This window comes from Panthera onca, chromosome C1, assembly GCF_046562875.1.
Source record: "Panthera onca isolate mPanOnc1 chromosome C1, mPanOnc1 haplotype 2, whole genome shotgun sequence".
In the NCBI taxonomy this organism is placed as follows: domain Eukaryota; kingdom Metazoa; phylum Chordata; class Mammalia; order Carnivora; family Felidae; genus Panthera; species Panthera onca.
The window spans coordinates 199746673-199768632 of record NC_138346.1 but is presented as its reverse complement, the minus strand read 5'-3'; the positions used below and the strand labels follow the sequence as shown (position 1 = coordinate 199768632).

The 21960-nt window shown below is 37.5% G+C and overlaps 1 protein-coding gene across 14 annotated transcripts in view; it reads left to right on the top strand.

Moving 5' to 3' along the window:
- The window catches only part of EPB41 (erythrocyte membrane protein band 4.1), a 200706-nt gene that overhangs the window by 60916 nt on the left and 117830 nt on the right, over positions 1-21960 (top strand). The window contains exon 1 of one of the 14 annotated variants that reach the window (XM_078452144.2): positions 8856-8956. The exons of the other annotated variants lie outside the window; for them this stretch is intronic. The gene's annotated coding sequence lies outside the window, so the exon portion shown is untranslated. Of the gene's footprint in view, positions 1-8855; positions 8957-21960 lie in introns of those variants that run through there. 14 annotated transcript variants of the gene reach the window in all.

Genomic DNA, 21960 nt, shown 5'->3' with positions numbered 1-21960 from the left:
TTTTCATTAAACAATGTGTTGTGTGAGCCAGTGATGAATGATGACATTTCAATTACATTTACAGTAGATTCTTACAGGTTAGACATGCTAGTTAGTGTGGTAAGAAATTTTTAGCTCTTGAGTAACATTTTCTAAGGAAAGGTTCTTCATGCAATATATAAATATTTCTACTTTGTACCTAATAGATCTTCCAGTTTTAGGGTTTAAAAATCTTTTACTGGGGCACCTGGGTGGCTCAGTCGGTTAAGCATTTGACTCTTGATTTTGGCTCAGGTCATGATCTTATGGTTTGTGAGATCGAGCCCTGCATCAGGCTCTGTGCTGACAGTACTGAGCCTGCTTGGGATTCTTTCTCTCTCTCTCTGCCTCTTCTCTGCTCGTGCTCTCTCTCTCTCAAAGTAAATAAAATAAACTTAAAAAAGTCTTTTATCAACTTGGCAAAAACATGCAAAAGGGTGATTCAGAGTCTGTGTGTTAAGTGCATTTATTAAAGAACTCCTATGTGCCACTGGCAACAAAAATACACAGTCCCAATTCAAGGGGTCCAGCCTCATGAAGTGATTTTCAACCTTCATTGTCAACATCAATTAATAACCATTAATTATATAGACTTCTTCTTAGGTAAAACATTTTAGTAGATTTTCATATAAGAGTAACTATAATTTTAGTAATTCTTGATTAACAAAATACATGACAAAACTTATGAATCAATACATCTTTTAAATGCATTTTGATTTTATTAATCACAACAGCATTTATATACTTTTCAAAAATAGTAGTATATATGAGAGCTATTATTTACTCTATAGACGATATTGGTGCACGTAGCTTTTTGAACCCCGCGTTTTAAATTCCAAAATTTTCAAGGGTTCATGGCCTTAACTTTCAGTGAGGTAAGTTGGTTATTTTTGTTACTAGTAATAACATTTGCTAATGCAAGTACATGGACCAGTTACAGTTTCCAGTGTATATTTGTACAAGGATGAAGTAAAGGGGCAAATCTTTTCTTTGTGTTTGAATTATACTTGTAAATTAAACGTTTAAGGAGTGAGTTGTTGGTTTTATCTTTATTCATTTATTTTTTAATTGTTTATTTTTGAGAGAGATAGAGAGCAGGAGAGGGGCAGAGAGGTCACAGAACCTGATATCATGACCTGAGCCAAAGTTGGACACTTAACTGACTGAGCCACCCAGGTGCCCCGGTTTTATTTTTACAGTATGATGATTTATTCTTCTACTTGACTCTTCTCCTTTTACTGAATGGATGTGGGTGGGAACTTGACAAGGTTAATGACGAGCAGTGGAGAAGATTGAGTGAAAGGTGATGCTGGATGGGAGACTGGATGGTGAAGGAACGTAGAACAGGCTCCAGAGCCTGCATATATATATATATGTTATCCATTTTAACTGTCTTAAACACTAATTAATCAGTTTGACTGAAAAACTGACTTTACAGAAAAATCACAGTAAACTGTTACCTAACAAACACTACAACTTTTGTGTCATTTGAGAAAAATAACTCCTTAACAATTGTGGTTTACTTGTTAAAGTTTGCTTTAGGACTTTTATTAATAATTTTACTCAGTCTTGGATTGTTTCCCTCCTTGAAATTAGGTCTGTGTGCAGTAAGAGAAAGGGATGAATCAATCTGCAGTCAGTGTTGTGAATCAGCTTCAGCTGCTATGTAAAGTGCTTTCATTTAGCTGTTGAAGGCTTGCATGTGTAAAATATTCCTAATTTGTTAGGAACACACATGGCTGTGTGTGTATACATGTCATTGTGCTGTAGGCTGTTCTTTATTAGAAAAGTATAGATCCCCGTGGGGTACTAATTACAGCTTTGGCTAGCAAGCTGCAGAAAGGCAAATAACAAAGGCAAGAGAAAATATAAAGAGGAGAGAGGGAGAGATCTGGGCTTTGCTATTTTACACCTCTTGCATAAATGAGACATGGTGTGAGTAAACACAGCTGTATGGAAAAATTAGTTTTGAAGAATTGAAAGTAAATAACTGCTGGCTCATTCAGCAGATCTGTCTACACTATAAGGTCTCTAAGAACAGGAACTTTTTCTTGAAACTGGAGAACAGTCACAGATTAAGCTATTTGTCTCTAGGAAGTTGGCTTGGCAAATTAGTCTTTGTGCTAGGTTGTGATCAGTATCACCAGTATTGCATTTAGATAACACATAACCACAAATAAACTTTAGGAATTCCAGCATTGGAGAATTATGTTCAAAGGTTTAACATTAACATGACTATAAGATATTTCACAGTAAGAATCATCTAAAAATATTATTTATTGAGCACCTACTATTCAGTTCCTCTAAATAGGCATTGTAGGATATATAGACATTTAGGATATAAGCCCTGCCTTTAAGGACCTTGCACTCTAGTAGTACATGTGAAATAATAGAAGACGGGTGCCTGGGTGGCTCAGTTAAGCGTCCAACTTTTGATCTCAGCTCAGGTCTTGATCTCAGGATCATGAGTTCAAGTCCTGAGTTGAGTTCCATGCTGGGCGTGGAGCCTACTTAGAAAAATAAAAAAGAAATAGAAGACGAAGTAGAATTTAATGGATAATGTGTAAACAAGCTCTCTAAATTCCAAGGAGAGGAAGAGAGATTACTAAGGGCTAGAGTTAGGGAAGGCTTCCTGGAAGGGCTGCAACTTGAGCTTGGCCTTGAAAAAGCGGCAAGAATTCTATAGGCCAGACACAAAGAAAGCACTGTTTAAAAAGATGAGATTGTATGTAATGTGAAGAATGGATAGGAGTGTGGTTGAATCTGCGGTAAGCCAGCCCTGTTCAGAGGCTTTTGCATTACAGATTTGGTTGGTATAGGCAGTATATCCTATGGGTACAGCTTACATCTGCCATCTGGTTTTGACAGGGTGGAACCACACTATATAGTAAAAGCCTTTCCTATGAGGGAGACTATGCAGGGGAAGTTCAAACACATTTGAAATAGTTTTTAGACATCTTCATGGATATACACATTGATTTTGCTATTAACCCGTCAAAAAACAAAAAAATCACCTTCCACTTTAAACCTCTTTCTTCTTTTAAATTTGCACTTATCCATTTATCACTTCAGTAAAAACGTGCATCTCAATCCTGATTTCCTTTCTTCATGACTTATATTCAGTCACTAAGGCCTGGTCACTTTACCTTATGAATAATTGCTACCATAAAATGAATATTTATCAAGTGCCAATTAGCGACCTAAATGATTTACATTTTCTCGTTTAATTCTTCCCGAACCTTGGGAAATAGGGAAGATTTTACATATGGAGAAACTGAGGCTTGCAAAAGTAAAGGAACTTGCCAAAAGTCCTGTGCCAGTAAGTGGTTTTTCTTACCCTGAAGCTGACGTTGTATAATCCACTCTGTTATACTGTCTTTCCTCAGTAGTTTTTGAATTCAATCCTTTTTTTGTATCTTAACAACTGTGGTTCAGGCTCCAATGGTCTTTATCAAGCCTATTATGAGAGCTTCCTACTAGCCTCTTTGTTTTCATATCCTACCATCTCTTACCCCCACCCACCAAAGAAAATTCTCTTAAAACAGATTTTACTGTTAAAAATTCCATATTTAAAATCTCTTAATGGCTCCTTATTTTACAGAGGCTAAGGTATAAATTTTTGAATGTTGCAAAGGTAGGTCTTCCTTAATCTACCTTTACCTAGGCCCAAGCCTGTCTTCTTTATATATTCTCTGTCCTCCTGTATTTTATACTCTAGCTGTGGGGAACTGCTTGCCCTTCCCATTCAGGTGTTCAGACTCTTTCTTACTACTCATCCAGGTGATTATGCTCTTTCCTTTTTTTTATTCATCTAACTTCACTCCTACTTATCCTTTAAAACTTAGCTCAGGTTGTCTGCAAAAGCACTTTCCTGATGGCTGGTTTAAATGCTTTTTCTCTGTGCTTGGCTTACTTTCTGCATATATTACTACATTATTGCTTGCTCTTGCCTGTATTTTTAATGGAATGTGTACTTTTTGAGGGTAGAGGTCACATCTTGGCTATCAGCATGGTGCCTAGAATATTAGGATTTGTTCAGTAAGTGTTTATTGAATTAGTGCATAGGTTTATTTGAACTAGTGAATTTTTAAAATATTACTTGTAATTATGGTAAAGCTTTAATTTTATTTTTCCTCAAAGGAGAAAAAAGACAAATATGTAGTTGTTTAAACATGAAAAAAACCTTTTTTTGATATTGTAATTCCTATTGGCCTTTAATGAGAATTTTATTACATTGTTTAAAATTTTTCATAGAACCTAAACCGGGGAAGCATTTTATAATTATTTTCTAAGAATTTTTTTGAAAGTTATTTCCTGATAGGGTTTCTTGTAGGGTAATATTACTTAAAAGAATAAGTGTTAGTCAGTCGGAGCCTGTGTCAAAGAGAAGGAGGATGAATGAATCAGATGTGGATACAGAATGAGTTAAAGACATTTCCAGATACCTAGTTTGCTTCATGATCCTCTCAGTAGCACTGAAACAAAACCTCATGATTTCAGAGTGCATATAAATGAAGAATGACCTAGAGGTTAGGTAGTAATGACTCGGCCAGCTTCTCTCTGGACTCAGACTCCTGGGAGCTGACCCAGAACTGTGTACTCTTAGGGAATCTGAGGTCATTGCCACTTGCATTGATGCTCATTACTCTGATTTCCTTTCAGTGTTAACCTTTGTTAGAGACTATCTAGACTACACGAGAAAATATTTGCAATAAACAAGCATTTTCAAGGTCTTGGCATTTTAATTTCCTTTGCTGGTAGGCAACACAATAATTAGCTAATTGTTTTGTAATTAAATTGCAAAAGCATTCTTCTGTGAGTGAATGTTTTCTTTAGAATAGTATTTACTGTGTAGGTTAAAAAAAGTCTTTAGAATCATAATACAAAGTTTCTGATATTATTACCCATCATCAATTTATTCTAAAAGGAGTCAGGTTCTCCACACCTGACGTATTTGAGTACCTTGGATATGTAAATAAGCCTTTTGTATTCTTTAAAAACATTTTTTTGGGGGCACCTGGGTGGTTCAGTTGGTTAAGCATCTGACCATCTCAGGTCATGATCTCACGGTTCGTGGGTTCGAGCCCCGTGTCGGGCTCTGTGCTGACAGCTCGGAGCCTGGAGCCTGCCTTGGATTCTGTGTCTCCCTCTGTCTCTGCCCCTCCCCTGCTTGTGCTATCTCTCTCTGTCTCTCAAAAATAAATAAATACATGTAAAAAAAAATAAAAAAAATTTTTTTAATGCTTTATTTTATTACTGAGAGACAGAGAGAGACTTAGAATGAGTATGGGAGGGGCAGAGAGAGGGGGAGACACAGAATCTGAAGCAGTCTCCAGGCCCTGAGCTGCCAGCACAGAGCCCGACCCGGGGCTTGAACTCACAAACCACAAGATCATGATCTGAGCTGAAGTCCGATGCCCAACCGACCGAGCCATCCAGGTGCCCCAGGCCTTTTGTATTCTTGAATATGTCTGGAGTCTGTTTATTTCTTCGTCCATCAAATGACTTGCATACATCTTTTATCTTGAGGAAAATCATTTTTGGCCTTTGTGCATATCAAGATCAGTTTCTTTCATTTATTTGCTCATTTATTTGTTCAAATGATATTTACTGGTGCAGACTTGTAAGTACTAGGGATGTAGCAATGAACAAAACAAGTAAAATACTCCAATGGAATTTATATTCTAGTGGGGTAAAGAGATGATAAAACAAGTAAAAATTAGTCACTAAATAGTATGAAATAGTATGTCACCAAGGAGTAGTAAGTACAGAGAAAACTGAAGCAGGAAAAGAAGTGCAGTGGGATCTCCAATTTCAGGTAGGGGGGCTGAGTAAAGCGTCAGTAAAGACTCAAAGGGAGTAAGCCTTGTGGCTATCTGGGAAACCACTTTCCAGGCAGAGGAAACCGCAGATATGAAGGCCCAGATAAGAGTGTGCTTAGCATGTTTAAAGAACAATGAAGAGACTGATTTGGCTGGAGCAGGGGAGATGGTGGAAAAGACTTTGGCTTTTATTATCAATGAATGAACTGTCACTGGAGGGGTTTGGGCAGTGGATTTTTGCAGAATTGGGGTGCCTGGCTCGCTTAGTAGGGCATAGGACTCTTGATCTTGGGGTCATGAGTTTGAGCCCAACGTTGGGTGTAGAGTTTAATTTAAAAATAAAAACAGATTTTATTAGAAAAAAACAAAAAATAAATTTTAGCGGGATCATTCTAGCTCCTCTATTGAGAATTTGCTGTTCAGTTTTCAGTTCAGCATCAGGTTTTAAAATAAAAATCAGGGGCGCCTGGGTGGCTCAGTCGATTGGGCGTCCGACTTAGGCTCAGGTCACGATCTCGCGGTCCGTGAGTTTGAGCCCCGCGTCGGGCTCTGGGCTGATGGCTCAGAGCCTGGAGCCTACTTCCGATTCTGTGTCTCCCTCTCTCTCTGCCCCTCCCCCGTTCATGCTCTGTCTCTCTGTCTCAAAAATAAATAAACATTAAAAAAAAATAAAAAAAAAAATAAAAATCATATTAGAACTTTTCTGATTTCAATCATTTAGAAAAACCAGTTTAGTTTGAGTACCACATTTGAAAGAAAGATACTGATACTCTGGAAACTATTTGGAGGAAGTTGACTAGGACAATGAGGAACTAAATATCCCCATATATGGATATGAGGAACAGATTAAGGATCTGGGGATAATTAGCCTTAGAAAGAGAAGACCAAAACAGAGGAGAGCAGTGTGAAAGGTAAAAAACAGTAATATTAGGTTGACCCATATGAAATTGCTGTTTTTTTTTTTAAGGTAAAAAAAGTAGAATATTGACAATTTCATCTGGTTCAAATTAATACTGTCTTCAAAGATTTGAAAATCTGGAGGGGAAGCAGAAGTAGGCTTCTTTGGATAATCTAGTGGCTCAAATTAGGACTAGTGTATGCAAATTATAGACAGGCAGATTTGGGTTCAATGTAAGGGAAGATCTTTCTAGAGTTAGTACCTAACAATGGAGTATGTAAAGTCAGCATCCTTGCCATCAGAAGTGTTTAAATGAGAGCTAGATTGTTTACCTCTGGTTAGCAATAGGTCAGAAAGGATTCCTGTGCTAAATGAACAGTTAGATAACTTATTAAAGTCCTTTCCATGTTGAGTCTATTATCTTCATGTAATATGAGCAAAAATGAAGCTTTTTACTCATGGTCATGAGAAGGATTGAGAGGTTTGGTTTTTTTTAATGTTTTATTTTATTTTTGAGAGAGCACAAGTGAGGGAGGGACAGAGAGAGGGGGACAGAGGATCTGAAGCCGGCTCTGTGCTGATAGCAGCTAGCCCAGTGTGGGGCTTGAACTCATGAATTGTGGGATCATGACCTGAGCCACAGTCAGACACTCAACTGACTGAGTCACCCAGGTGCCCCAGGACTGAGAGATTTTTAACTCAAAGGTATTCTTTTTTTGTTTTTTCACTGAAGGAGTAATTTTTTTTTTGGAGAGTTGCTTCTCCCCTGTGTTGCTATAGATTGAAGGTATAATGGATATTTGATAAAAAAATTATTTAGCTATTTCTTCTTAATTCCATAAAGAGCTGTTCCAATTATTGTAGGAAAATTGTTATTTTAAACACAAATGCTTTTGTTTCTGTTTGTAAACAATTTAGAAATGGTTTGAACCTGATTTTTACAGTATGTGATCTTTATCTGCACAATGAGCTCTTTTTCAGGTGGTTGAATTACATTGATAGACAATTTTAGGTCCTTGGTTTCCAAATATATCTTTCTCATACCACATTATCTATTGTTTCCCAGTGTTCCTATTTCTATACTTGAAAACTGTGTTTTCTTGTATTTTTAATATAAGCAGCATTATAACTTATATTCCTTCCTTATGATAGCTACTAGAGAAATACTAGGTCACTATGTTGGTCGGAATTTCATGATGCTGTGCTAGAAAAACAGTATCTGCAGGAAGAATTGTATTTAAAGCACGTAGAGAAAAAAGGAATGGAAAGATTTTTTTGTTCCTCCCCTAAAAGGAATAGGATGTTTTTAGACATGCTGAAATGTGGGGTCATGTTTTATTTCTTAGCTGTGTTTCAGTGTTGGACTTGGTGGATAGATCTGCATCTTTAGAAATAAACTTGATGGGGCGCCTGGGTGGCGCAGTCGGTTAAGCGTCCGACTTCAGCCAGGTCACGATCTCGCGGTCCTGAGTTCGAGCCCCGCGTCAGGCTCTGGGCTGATGGCTCGGAGCCTGAGGCCTGTTTCCGATTCTGTGTCTCCCTCTCTCTCTGCCCCTCCCCCGTTCATGCTCTGTCTCTCTCTGTCCCAAAAATTAAAAAAAAAAAAAAAAAAAAAAAAAAAAAAAGTTGAAAAAAGAAATAAACTTGATAATTTCTATTTCACCCATATTCCATGATGTAGGAAATATGGACTTATTATGTATTTTTAGAATAAGGATTAAGTCATCTCTTTCTGTTTATACAAACTAATTTGGAGACATTGGTGTGGAAAATTGTGTCTGGGCAATATAATGAATACATTGGAAGTTGATAAATGGGGGATATAACCATGTCAAATGAAACTCCTCATGACTAAGGGATATAATTCAAAGAACTCAGAGTACATTTTTCCTTTTTTTTAATTTTTAAAAATGTTTATTTATTTACTTTGAGAGAAAGAGAGAGCACAAGCAGGGGAGGGACAGAGAAAGAGGGAGACACATAATCTGAAGCAGACTCCAGGCTCTGAGCTGTCAGCACAGAACTGACGTGGGGCTCAAACTCATGAATTGTGAGATCATCACCTGAGCTGAAGTCAGATGCTTAACTGACTGAGCCACCCAGGAGCCCCCAGAGTAGATTTTTCTAACATAAACTTGTATTTTAGAACTATGAAGATTCTGTGGAAGTCATTTACATACTTCCTAAAGTTCTATGGTGGGAAATCCTTATGAGTACTGTAAGTTGCTTGGCAGAAAGCAAATTCTAATAATTTTGAACACCCATTGTCGGAGTGAGTCTTTATATCTTCAGCCTTTTTGTGTTGCCAGGTTCCCATGTAGTGCCTTATTGGGAAGGGAGAAAGAAGATGTTTGGAGATCATGTTGAAATGTCAGTTGGTTGTTGTGTGTTTGTGCACATGCATATGCATGCATGCTTAATGGAAAATGGTTGTTTCCAGGATTCTAAGTTCTTGGGATTAGAACTGATTTAATATGATGCCAACTGTCAGGATGTTAGACTAGAGTGTTATAAATATCTTATTATAGACACATACACCCACTCGCAATTTTCCTTTCAAATATAGACAATTATGTATTAAAAGCTTTCATTTCAGCAGAATAAGTTGCAGAGGACTATTGTTATATATAGGATACTTGACAGCCCAACTATGGCTGTAATAATTAACTGGATGGTGCTTGGAGAATTGTATTTAGTGGGACATTTAAAAGGATGACATCTATGGCTGGAGTTTCCCATTTCATTTGGATGGACTGTGGCTTTTGAATCAGAGGCATGTTTTATGCCATTTGGTATTAGTTTGAGATCACTGTAGCTAAAAGGAAACTCATCTTCCTTAACTCTGTCTTATGCACTTACCTAGCTCCACTGGGATGCTGATTTGTTACATAAAGATAAGGATTTATGATGTTGTAATGGAAATAGCAATGGCCCAAGGGTCATAATGCCTATATTCCTACCATGCTGGCTTAGTTATTAGCTAAATTAATAGTTCTTAGGTTATTAGTTATTAAGGTCACCATTAGCTGAGTGATCTTAAGTAAATGACTTTACTTATCTTTTCTGAACCTTAGTGACCTCATATTTGAATGAATGAGATAGTTGATAGCTAAGGGCTTTTTCAGTTGTAGATTTACATGATTTTAACAGTGATACCAAACTAGAATGAAGGGATAGCCATTTTAACAGTGGGTTACCAATCAGAAAACAAAAAATTATTTCTATACAGAATTTTAAGCTCTTTGAAGGCATGACTTATGTTTTATTCATTTTTGTATCCCCTGCAGTATCTAGAAAATGTTTTTATTTATTGATCAAATACTTGAGTGTTAATCATTGTAGTAAATGCAAAGGATATAAAGACTGAGTTGTTGCCTTTGGAACATTTTAAGCAAGCAGTTACAGTAAAGTACAATGTAACAAATATGAAAATACCATAACTAGAGGGGTACATAGGAGAGATACTTAGGATTTGGAATTTCAGAGAAAACTTACTTTTTCCTTTTTTAAAAAAACGTGTGGATGGGGCGCCTGGGTGTCTCGGTTGGGTTGGTTGGTTGGGTTGGTTGAGCATCCGACTTCGGCTCAGGTCATGATCTCGCGGTCTGTGAGTTCGAGCCCCGTGTTGGGCTCTGTGCTGACAGCTCAGAGCCTGGAGCATGCTTCTGATTCTGTGTCTCCCTCTCTCTCTGCCCCTCCCCCACTCATGCTCTGTCTCTCTCTGTCTCAGAAATAAATAAACATTAAAAAAATTTAAAAAACTTGTGGTAACATACATAACATAAAATATATTGTCTTCACCATGTTAAGTATATGGTTCAGTGGCATTAAGTATATCCACATTGTCATGCAACCATTCCAACTATGCATGTCTAGAACTTTCTTATCATCCCAAACTGAAACTTCCCCCATTAAACAATAACTCCCTATTCCCCCCCTTCTCCCAGCCCCCCATACCACTGTGAACTACTTACTACCATTCTGTTTGCTGTCTCTATGAATTTGACTCTTCTAGGTATCGCATGTGAGCGGAATCACACAGTATTTGTCCTTTGGTGTCTGCCTTAGCATAATGCTTTCACTCAGCATAATGTTTTTAAGATTCATCTGTGTTAGGGGCGCCTGGGTGGCTCAGTCGGTTGAGTGTCCGACTTCGGCTCAGGTCATGATCGCACAGTTCATGGGTTTGAACCCCATGTCGGGCTCTGTGCTGACAGCTCAGAGCCTGGAGCCTGCTTCGGATTCTGTGTCTCCCTCTCTCTGCCCCTCCCCCACTCATGCTCTGTCTCTCTCTGTCAAAAATAAACTTAAAAAAAAAAAAAGATTTATCTATGTTATAGAATGTATTAGAATTTCAATATTTTTAAAGGCTGAATATATCCCATTGCATGTATATGCCACATTTTAATCCCCTCATCTTACTCTTGCTTTTATATTTAGACAACTATATAGTTTCTCCCTTTAGTCTTATTATCCTTCTATCCTTATTATCCTCACTTCTTTTGATTGATTATCTGAGGTCATGGTCTCTAGATTCCTCATCATTCTGGTCATTGAATATACCCTGTTTTATTAATGTCCTGGTTAGAATGTGGTGCTCAGAATGAAACAATATTCTGTGGTTAACTAGAAAGAATACAGTGGCTCCTTTATTCCTATAATCTGGATACCACACTTCTATCAAGATTATGTTAATCTTTTTAGGAACCACATTGCATTTTTGGTTCACATGAATCTTTGAAAAATAATGTTACCGAGTTAAGTTTTCACAATATTATTATGTAATTCTTTTTTTTTTTTAATTTTTTTTTTTAACGTTTATTTATTTTTGAGACAGAGAGAGACAGAGCATGAATGGGGGAGGGTCAGAGAGAGGGAGACACAGAATTGAAACAGGCTCCGGGCTCTGAGTTGTCAGCACAGGGGCCCGATGCGGGGCTCGAACTCACGGACCGTGAGATCGTGACCTGAGCCGAAGTCGGCGCTCAACCGACTGAGCCACCCAGGCGCCCCTATTATTATGTAATTCTATAAAATTTATTGTAAAATATTTAAGGAACAGAAAAAGATAAACATTACCCAATTTACAAAATTGAACATTACTGAGAGTCCTTTTGGTACCTCTCCAATCTCATTTCCTTCCCTGTTTCTGGAGGTAACCACTATTCTAAATTTTGAGATTATACATTTCTTTATACTTTTGTTAAATATGTATTTCTAGGCCATATATATATGCACATATATGTGACATATAATTGTATTGCTTGTGGAGTGCCTGGGTGTCTCAGTCTATTAATCATTTGACTCTGTATTTCTGTTCGGGTATAATCTCACAGTTCGTGGGTTCGAGCCCCGCTTCAGGCTCTGTGCTGACAGCACATGAGATTCATCTATGTTGATATGTGTAGTTCTAGTTCATTTTCACTGCTGTAATTTCTGTCCTCTTAATTCATAGTTAATTTTTTCATCTGTTCTCTGATGAATATTTATTTCCACTTTTTTTCTTCATAATTATTTTTCAAACTTCAATGCAGAAACCTTACTTTTCTTTTTTTTTTTTTTATTTAAAAAAATTTTTTTTTAATGTTTTTATTTATTTTTGAGACAGAGAGAGACAGAGCATGAACGGGGGAGGGGCAGAGAGAGAGGGAGACACAGAATCCGAAGCAGGCTCCAGGCTCTGAGCTGTCAGCACAGAGCCCGACGCGGGGTTCGAACCCACAGACTGTGAGATCATGACCTGAGCTGAGGTCGGATGCTTAACCGACTGAGCCACCCAGGCACCCCACCTTACTTTTCTTTTAAATGCCACCTTGATTATTTTTGTCTGTCTTTCCAGCTTGAGATATTTTTGAACTATGATCCAATCATACAGCTGCAAATTTGCTAAGGACGATGGTATATTAATGAATCAGAGATCAAATTTGCAAGTTACATTGAAATACAATTTTTCTGGAAGTGAAGAACAAAACACATTTTAATGTGTAAGATTACTTATACTAGCCTGAACTATCTTTGACTATAAATTCTTCTTTTATGTTGTTTTCTTCTTGATGTTTATTTATTTATTTTTGAGAGAGCAAAAGAGGGAGGGGGGGAGGGGCAGAGGGAGAGAAGAAAGAGGGAATCCCAACCAGGCTCCATGCTGTCAGTGCAGAGCCTAAAGTCGGGCTCAATCTCACAACTGTGAGATCATGACCTGAGGTGAGATCAAGAGTCAGACACTTGCAACTGAGTCACCCAGGCTCAGTTTCATTTATTGTTTCATTTTATTTTTTAAAAAAATTTTTTTTTTTTCAACGTTTTTTATTTATTTTTGGGACAGAGAGAGACAGAGCATGAACGGGGGAGGGGCAGAGAGAGAGGGAGACACAGAATCGGAAACAGGCTCCAGGCTCCGAGCCATCAGCCCAGAGCCTGACGCGGGGCTTGAACTCACGGACCGCGAGATCGTGACCTGGCTGAAGTCGGACGCTTAACCGACTGCGCCACCCAGGCGCCCCTATTGTTTCATTTTAAAGAACATAGGTGATTTAGTCTCTGACACTTGTTAACAGTGTTCTGTTTTTTTTTCAAGCTGTAGTCTGGCTTTGACCTTCTTTTCTTTCTCCTGCTTTCCCACTCTTTCTTGACATTTTTAGAAGGTTTTTTGTTTTTCTTTTCATTTTTTTTTTTTTTTTTTTGTTTTGTTTTTAAAGCTCTATCCTTTAGTGGCCTTAGCCTTTTGGCCATTATTTTTATAAGTATTCCTTTGCAATGCTATTTTTAATCTTCCTGCTGTTCATGACTGTGTCTTTAATAATTTCTTCATGTTTTTCTAAAAATTTCTGATTGTATAAAGACAATTTCACTGCCATATCCCCAGGGCCTAGAAAAGAACCTGGTACTTAATATCTAATCTGTGACCTGTAATGAATGAACTTTACTTTCCAGAATTACCTTGTCCTTACGAGTTCTGTATTTTTGTACAATCCTGGGCCATGTAATCATGCCTTTTCTTTCATGTGTTTTCAGAATTTGTTTATGGGTCACCTGGGTGACTAAGTTGGTTGAAAGTCTAACTCTTGATTTTGGCTCAGGTAATGATCCCAGGGTCATGGAATCTAGCACTGTGTTGGGCTCTGTGCTGAGCGTGGAGCCTGCTTAGGATTCTCTCCCCTCCCCCCTCTTTCTCTCTCTCTCTCCCCCTCGGCCTCCCCCCTAAAATTTAAAAAATTGTTTGTAATAAGCTTACAAATTTGACTGACCTCTTTTCTCAGTATAAAAACTTTGTGAAATTGTTATTTTCTGCCAAGTTCCCTGATATGATCATGTTACCAACCAATTATTTTTTATTGCTTGGAATTAATAGGGCCCCTCTCCCTTTTTAATGTTTATTTATGAGAGAGAAAGAGAGAGAGAGAGAGAGAGAGAGAGAGAGAGAGAGAGAGAGATGGAGTGAGAGTGGGGGAGGGGAAGAAAGAGGGAGACACAGAATCCGAAGCAGGCTCCAGGCTCTGAGCTGTCAGCACAGAGCCTGATGTGGGGCTCAAACCCGTGAACTCTGAGATCATGACCTGAGCGGAAGTCAGATGCTTAATTAACTGAGCCATCCAGGTGCCCCAGCCCCCTCCCTTTTGAGAGAGAAATGTCATCAAGCTTAGTCAATACTTCAGTTCTTTTAGCAAATAGTGGGTTATCTGAAGTATACCATTATTCTTTTAAGAGTGAAGGAGTTTATTGGACTTTTATTTGTTATTATGAAAACTTTTACTTCTGTTGTGTTGCTGTTGTTTGGACAGAAGACATTTATTCTTCATTGGACAACAAATCATAACCTCCTCGGATTTACAGCTATAGAATCTATCTATCTATCTGTCTATGTATGTATGTATGTATTTATTTATTTATAACTTAATGAAAAAAATTTTTAAGTTTTTATGTAAATTTCAGTTGGTTAACATTCAGTGTGATATTAGTTTCAGGTGTACAAAATAGTGATTCAACACTTACATACATCACCCAGTGCTCATCACAACAAACGCACTACTTAATCCCCATCACCAATTTAACCCCTCCCCCCACTCACCTCCCTGAAATACTTACTGTTGGTAGATATTTTCTCTGTGTCAGTGTTAAAACTGTGTAAGGAAGATTTTATCTTCTGGCAGTCTGTAGTATATTTTTCACATTATCAGTGGTGGAAGGCAACCATAGCCTCCGTTCCAGTCTTTAGAATCTTTAGAATGTTTCCTTAAACAAGTCACGGTCCAGTGCAAGTTTTTGATTCATACTTGTACTCTAGTCAGATGGTATTTGATGTTCAGTTTATTTACTGTAGTGAAATTTTACCCATATAATAAATCTGAGAGAACTTTTTGAGTTTAGAAATTAGTAGGTATTGCTAGATTGAATTGGCTCTAAGATAATAGAATGAAAATCAGATGTAAGAAAAATTTAGTAGTCTTGGGGAAAACTGCTTTGCGTTAGAAATTTTCAGGTTTTTGTATGTATTTGCCTTGAGATTTTTGAGCTTTTAAGAAGTACTTCCTTTCTGTTACACTTTCAGACTACACTATTACATTGTTCTTTGTTTTCAAGAAGAGTTTATATGAATACAACACCTTATATAAATAACAGCACTAAAGACTTTTGGTCTCTACTTATAAAGAAAGAGAATGCCTTTATATTGATGTAGCTTATTCACAGCCTCTAATTGCTAGTCATGATATAATGGGAACTTCATTGTAGGCTTATATGGTATTTGAAGGTCCAGAGTATGTTTCATAAGATACATGTGTTGAGGTTATTCCATTAATATGAAGCATTAGTCTTATTCTTCTTATTTTAGACATAATACTCTTGGCTATTTAGTTTGTGAGTCAATGGTAGATTAGCAAGTAGCAGATTAGAAGAAGAGATGTCGGAATCTACTTATTGGCAGGCCACCTTGACATCTGCAAGCAATCTGAGTTAATTTCTGCAAATAAACAAATAGGAAAACTATTAAAGGCAGATACAAAAAATAAAAAACCCAATGCTCATGTATTCCTGTGGCAGAGCTCACCATCCCCACAGACCTTAATAGCCCTTGAGGACATTGGCACTACATAGTAATTGAGGTTCATGATGGTAACTAAATCAGTAAAAGTTTAATTATGTTCTGCAGGTTATTTAGATGAAACAGGAAGCATATCCATTCTATAAAAGATTTCCATTCCGAACGGCTAACCTGACACATTTTGACACCCAAAAGGAGTAAAACTCAATTCTTTGGAAAACGAATTTTTTTGGTTTCACCAATTCTTCAGTGATGCCTAGTATTCATGGGGGTTAGTGTGTCCTTTTGGGAGAGCCTAGGTGGTATAATTTTAGAATATGTCCAGACATTGTCTTAGTGCAAGCTTGAATTCTATAGAGAAGTGAAGAGCATTTTTTTATTTTTATTTTTTGGTCTTCTTAGAAGGAGGTGAGTAAGTTTGTTTATTTGAAAATATCTTTGAATGAGTTGATTCAATGGTGTTAGTCACCCAGAAATGTCTTAAAAATCAAGTTGTTGAAAACAGCATGTTCATGCTGAGTGACATTTCTGATTTGCTCATTATGGCAAGTATTCTTTAAAAGTCTAGGAGTAGTTTGGGGCACTTGGGTGGCTCAGTTGGTTGAGCGTCCGACTTTGGCTCAGGTTGTGACCTCACGGTTTGTGGGTTCGAGCCTCACGTTGGGCTCTGTGTGGACAGCCTGGAGCCTGCTTCGGATTCTGTGTCTCTCTCTCTCTGCCCCTTCCCTGCTCATGCTCTTTCCCTTTCTCTGTCTCTCTCAAAAGGAAATAAATGTTAAAAAATTTTTTAAAAAAAAGTCTAGGAGTAGTTTAAGGTCAAAATAATTTTGGGAGGATGGAGAATCATGAAGGAATTTTTTGTGTATTTTAAATTACCATTTTTATCTGAAAACCCCATAGGTGGTTATCCTATTTTTCTAGAAGTGCTAATTGGTGTACTTAAATTGAGTTATCAAGGAAAGACACTTTCCTGTGGTTTTGAGGGATTGCTTTTATTGGGAAACTATTTTCTGCATATTTTTTGAAACTTCAATATTTGAACATTTTTTCTTTCCATCTAAAAGAATGCCCCTGAATTCTGTTGTCTGATTAGAGAAGCGAAAGGGCCTTTTCTCCTTTATTTTTCTGTTTTTTCCCCATTATTTTTCTTTTTAAAAATTTTTAAAAAATTTATTTTGAGAGAGAAAGAGAGAGAGAGCAAGCATGCACGAGCGCCCAAGCTGGGGAGGGGCAGAGAGAGAGGGAGAATCCCAAGCAGGCTCCACACCACTAGCACAGAGTGCGACTTGGGACTTGAGCCCATGAAACTGTGAGATCCTGCCCTGAGGCTGAAATCAAGAGCTGAACGCATAACTGAATGAGCCACCCAGGTGCTCCTTAATATCCTTTTCTTATGAACTGTTGTCAAATTGGCTAACCTCCATCTTGTATATGTATAATATATGGTTAAGCCTAAGTTATTCATTTATCCTTTTTTATATTCATTTACTGAACAAATACTGAGTACCTACTGTGTTCTGTGCTAAACCTGGCACACAAGTTCTGTGTTAGGTACTAGGTATACTGTGGAAGGGAAAACAGCCCTTCTGTCATGGGTATTACAGTGTAGTTGGAAGTGGTGTAGCGGGGAGGACAGATATTAAACAGTAAATGTCCAGTATGTTCTGATATATTGAGAGAAGTGCTGTGAAGGAAATAAGTAGGCTCTGGGATAGAGAACTAGAGAAGGGACTTATGGGGGAGACTTTGTAAATATTAGCACAATCAAGGAAGCTTGTTTGGAGGAGGGATTATTCAAGCTGAAACTTGAAGTGTAAGAAGACACCAGACTTTTTGCAGGAGGTAGGGTGTATTCCAGTCTAAGGAAATGGCATGCATGGACGAATGTCTTAAGTGAGGAAAGCACTTGGCTAGTGTGATTAGAATATAGAGGCCAAGAGGAAAGTGGAACAAAGCGAGGTTGTTGAGATCATTCAAGGAGCTATATAGTTCAGGTGAAATGAAGGAGGCTTGCACAAACATGGAGGCCGTATAGAAGGAGAAAAATGGATCGATTCTAAATATAGACTCTGTAGGACCAACAGATGGATTTAATTGGGAAGGGAAATGGAGAAGACTGAGACAAGGCTGGAGCTTAAGTTTCTGGTTTGAGCTACGGAATGGTAGGACTGAGCTGTTTGCTGGAATAGGAAAAAGAAAGAATCAAGAGTTTAATTTTGGATGTGTTGTATTGAGATGCTCATGAGATAGCCACCTCTCTCTTCTGTTTTGGTTCTATTGCTATAGTTCTTTTATTAAGCCATTTGTCAGTGGGTCAAGGAAGGTGTATTATAAAAAGACCTCAGACTCAGACACGAAACTGCCTGGGTTAATGAGAAGCATGCTAATGAAATAAGCTCGAGAAACTAAGGAGGACGGTAGTTCTTAAGCTTTGGTTGCAAGGCTTTTCAAGTTTCTCCCTCCTGTATTGGTTTCAGCTTCCCTAGGGATCCCTATTGTGAATTTTTTTCACTGATAACCTGAATTTACCCAATCATTTGTTGAGTTTCTCTCTGCCTCTAGCCTCTCCTGCCTCTACTTTGTTTACCTACTTCCCTGCTTAAAAACCTTCAGTGGTTCTCCACTGCCTTCAGGATAAAGTCTGAACTATTAAGCATGTTAGTCAAGTCCTTTCATAATCTGTCTTCTTTGCTTGTCTGTTTCCTTACACCGTATGGAAGAAGTATGTACATGAGCAGGGGATTTGAAACTGGTGGGAATGGAGGTGGTCTTGGCCAGATTGAATAGCTTGTCTGTAAATTCTTAACAGGGGCTTATTTGGCAGAGAACAGTGAGGTAGAAGCATGTGATGGACCAAGTTTTAGAAAGATACTATTCTGGGAATTTACAATAGAATAGCAACCCTGTTTCAATAAAGCATGGTTTAGGTCTGTGATCTGAGGCAAATTTTTAAACCTCCTAGAACCGGTTTGTTTATCTGGGAAACAAAAACACCTACCGTATAGAGTACTTGTAAGAGAACATGGTATCTACTATTATTATTTTAGTTAGAATTAATCTTCAGTGCTAACTCTATTCTAACCTTACTTCCTTCTACTTCCCTTTTGTAGCCCTTTTCTAACAAGTATGGACTACTTACTAGTTCCTGAATAGCTACAATATTCTTAGTAATGCCTGTTCTCTTGTCTGCATTTCCATTTGCCCTTTGCACTTCAAATTTCTATTAACATCTTACACTCACTCTTCAAACTGTAACTTAAAAACCACCTTTTCCATATGGCCTTTTGTGATCACTCTAATTGAAAGTTCTTACCTTATACTTCTCTAATGCTTAATTGGTTCCACTCTTGAGGCTTTGTCTGATTAAGCACCAGGTACTACCTGGTGTTTTAGTTATTTATATATACTGGATGCCCCTGCTTTCTGAAAGTAGAGTATTCCTATGAAACCTTTTGTAAGCCAAAATGGAAAGCCAAATGCAAAGAAGCAATTACCCATTCAATTATATGGAAAAATTTGGGGGCGTTCCCGGATCCAAAAAAATAACCTCTCTTAAAGCTTTTCTGATACCTTTGGACACATCTTGCTAATAGATGCACAAAGTAAGTCTAGATAAAGCAAAGATACTCATAGACACCGTTCAAAGCTATGGTGGCTTGATGCTGAGATGCTGAGTGTAGTTCCGGGAAGGAGCTTGGTGGTGCTACCCTGTCGCTGCTCAGGGTGTACTCTGTCTCTATAATGGCTTGCTGCAGAACAAATGCTGAATGCTCTTTTCTTTTTCTTTTTTTGGAAAAGTTCAAGTCCTCTTCAGATTTCTTTCAGTTAGTAAAAACGGGCATAGATGGTTCCCAATTTGTGATGGCTTAGCTTGCAATTTTCTGATTTTACATTAGTACAAAAGCTATTACACATTCAGGAGAAACTATGCTTTGAGTTTTGAATTTTGATATTTTCCTGGGATAGTGATATGCAATATCATACTCTCTTGTGATGCTGGGCGGTAGCAGTGGTGAGAGCAGCAGTGAGCCAGAGCTCACAGCCACGCAATTATGAGGGTAAACAACCAATACACTTACAACCATACCGCAACCAGTTTTTCACTGTCAGTACAGTATTCAATAAATTACATGCATTACCCAACACTTTATAATTCAGTAGACTTTGTTAGATGATGTTGCCTAACTGTAGACTAATGTAAATTATGTTTAAGGTAGGCAAGGCTAAGCTCTGATGTTCTGTGAGTTAGGTGTATTAAATGTACTCACAACTTATAATATTTTCAATTTACTATGGTTTTATCAGGACATAACTGGATCATAAGTGGAGGAAGATCTGTGCTAATGTATGTTTTTCTTGAAAGCAAAGTGGCATCACTCAAACTTTCAAAAAGTGGGGGATACCTGTATGTCTTGTCTCCCTAAGAACTGTGTATTATTCTTTTTGGGTCCCTTTCAGTTGCTAAGCCCAAACCTTACACATGATTAGCACTCAGAAAAACTTGATAGATTAGTACACAGAGCTAATTTGAAGAGTGTTACCAATACCTAAATCATTATACTTCATCCATAAATGGTGATCATAAGGAATTTTCTGAGTGGTGCCAAACTGTAGTGTTTTTACTAAGTTTTCCACCTAGGAAACATTAATGGAGTATGGACTATACTAATGTTAGAAAGAGATACAGAAAAGGTGAAAGATATTGTCCAGCCCTTGCAAATCTGCTCAGTATCAGTTATTTAAAAATCTGATTTGCCTGAAGTCAACAGATCCACCCTGTTAAAACAAGTGTATCTTGTTTTATACCAGATGGGGTATAATTCCAAGGGTTTGGAGGATTAAGTTTGAGATGGAATGGGAACTCACGGCTTTGTCTTCATTGCTGGTTGTTTTTTTTTTTTTTTTTTAATCGAAAGACCTCTTTCTGACATTAAGTAAATAGATACCTCCTTTTGGGTCTTGTATCAAGCATGAAAGGAGTATCATTTACTACAAACAGGAAGGGCCTGTTTGTAGAGCATTTATCCTCTCTTTGCTGCTTGATTTCTTTGTATCTTTTCCTCTGGTTACCCATCTTATCATTTGTAACCTGAAGAACTTGGCTGCATGTATAACAGATTTGTAAGGATGAGCTTATTTGAGCTTTTAGTAAATGGTCCATAGGATGTTTTCTTTCTGCTATTTAGTTTTTGTTTAATCCTGATCAGCCTCAGCTAACTGGAGATTCTTGCCTGGTTTATTGTTTTCATTTAATATTCTCTTCCTACTCCCAATCCCCTATGGTTTTGTGGCTCTTACTAATAGTGTTGCTACTCATTCACGTATGCATGGCTGGAAAGAACACGCATGAAAACTATCCTTAATTTATTTTTATTTTTCCTTGCATGCGCTGAATTATAGCATCTCTGCTGAATACTAACTACATTATCTGACTTCCTGGTTGTTTTCCTGCATTTAATGTATGATATTACCTGAAGTTGGTTTTAGTATGTCCAATAGAATTCTTTTGCCCTTCTGCTTGTATGCCTTTTCCCTATATTGGGCTCTTACCTGTTCTTTACTTACATTGCTTTTTACAATATGTCCAATTATATGGCAGATGTATCTGTTTTGCACTGATAGATGTTATTCTCTAATTCTTTATTCACATATCTTTTTTTATTTAAGGGTATTTATTGAGCACTTTCTATTTATCAGACATTTTGACATACTTGTGAGTTTCTGCTAAATAAGACAGAGACACTGCCCTCATATGTGTTGTACATTCTGTTGGGGAGGGCAGACAATTCAAAAAAAAAAAAAAAAGGAAAAAAGGAAAGCAAATAAGCAAGGTAATTTTAGACAATAAGTGCCATGCAGGTAGTTAAAACAAGGTGAGTTGATAGTGTCTTGGTGGCTAATTTTTTTTAAATGTGAGTACAGTTGACACAGAATTTATATAATAATAATTCTGTGATTGTTTATCCAAAGGAAATAAAAACACTAATTTGAAAAGATACATGCACCCCTATGTTTAATGCAGCATTATATATAATAACCATGATATGGAAGCGACTTAAGTGTCTATCAATAGAGAAATGGATAAAGAAGATGTGGTTAGTGTGTGTGTGTGTGTGTGTGTGTGTGTGTGTGCACACGCGCGCGCCTGCACATGTGTGGTGGAATATTACACAGCCATAAAA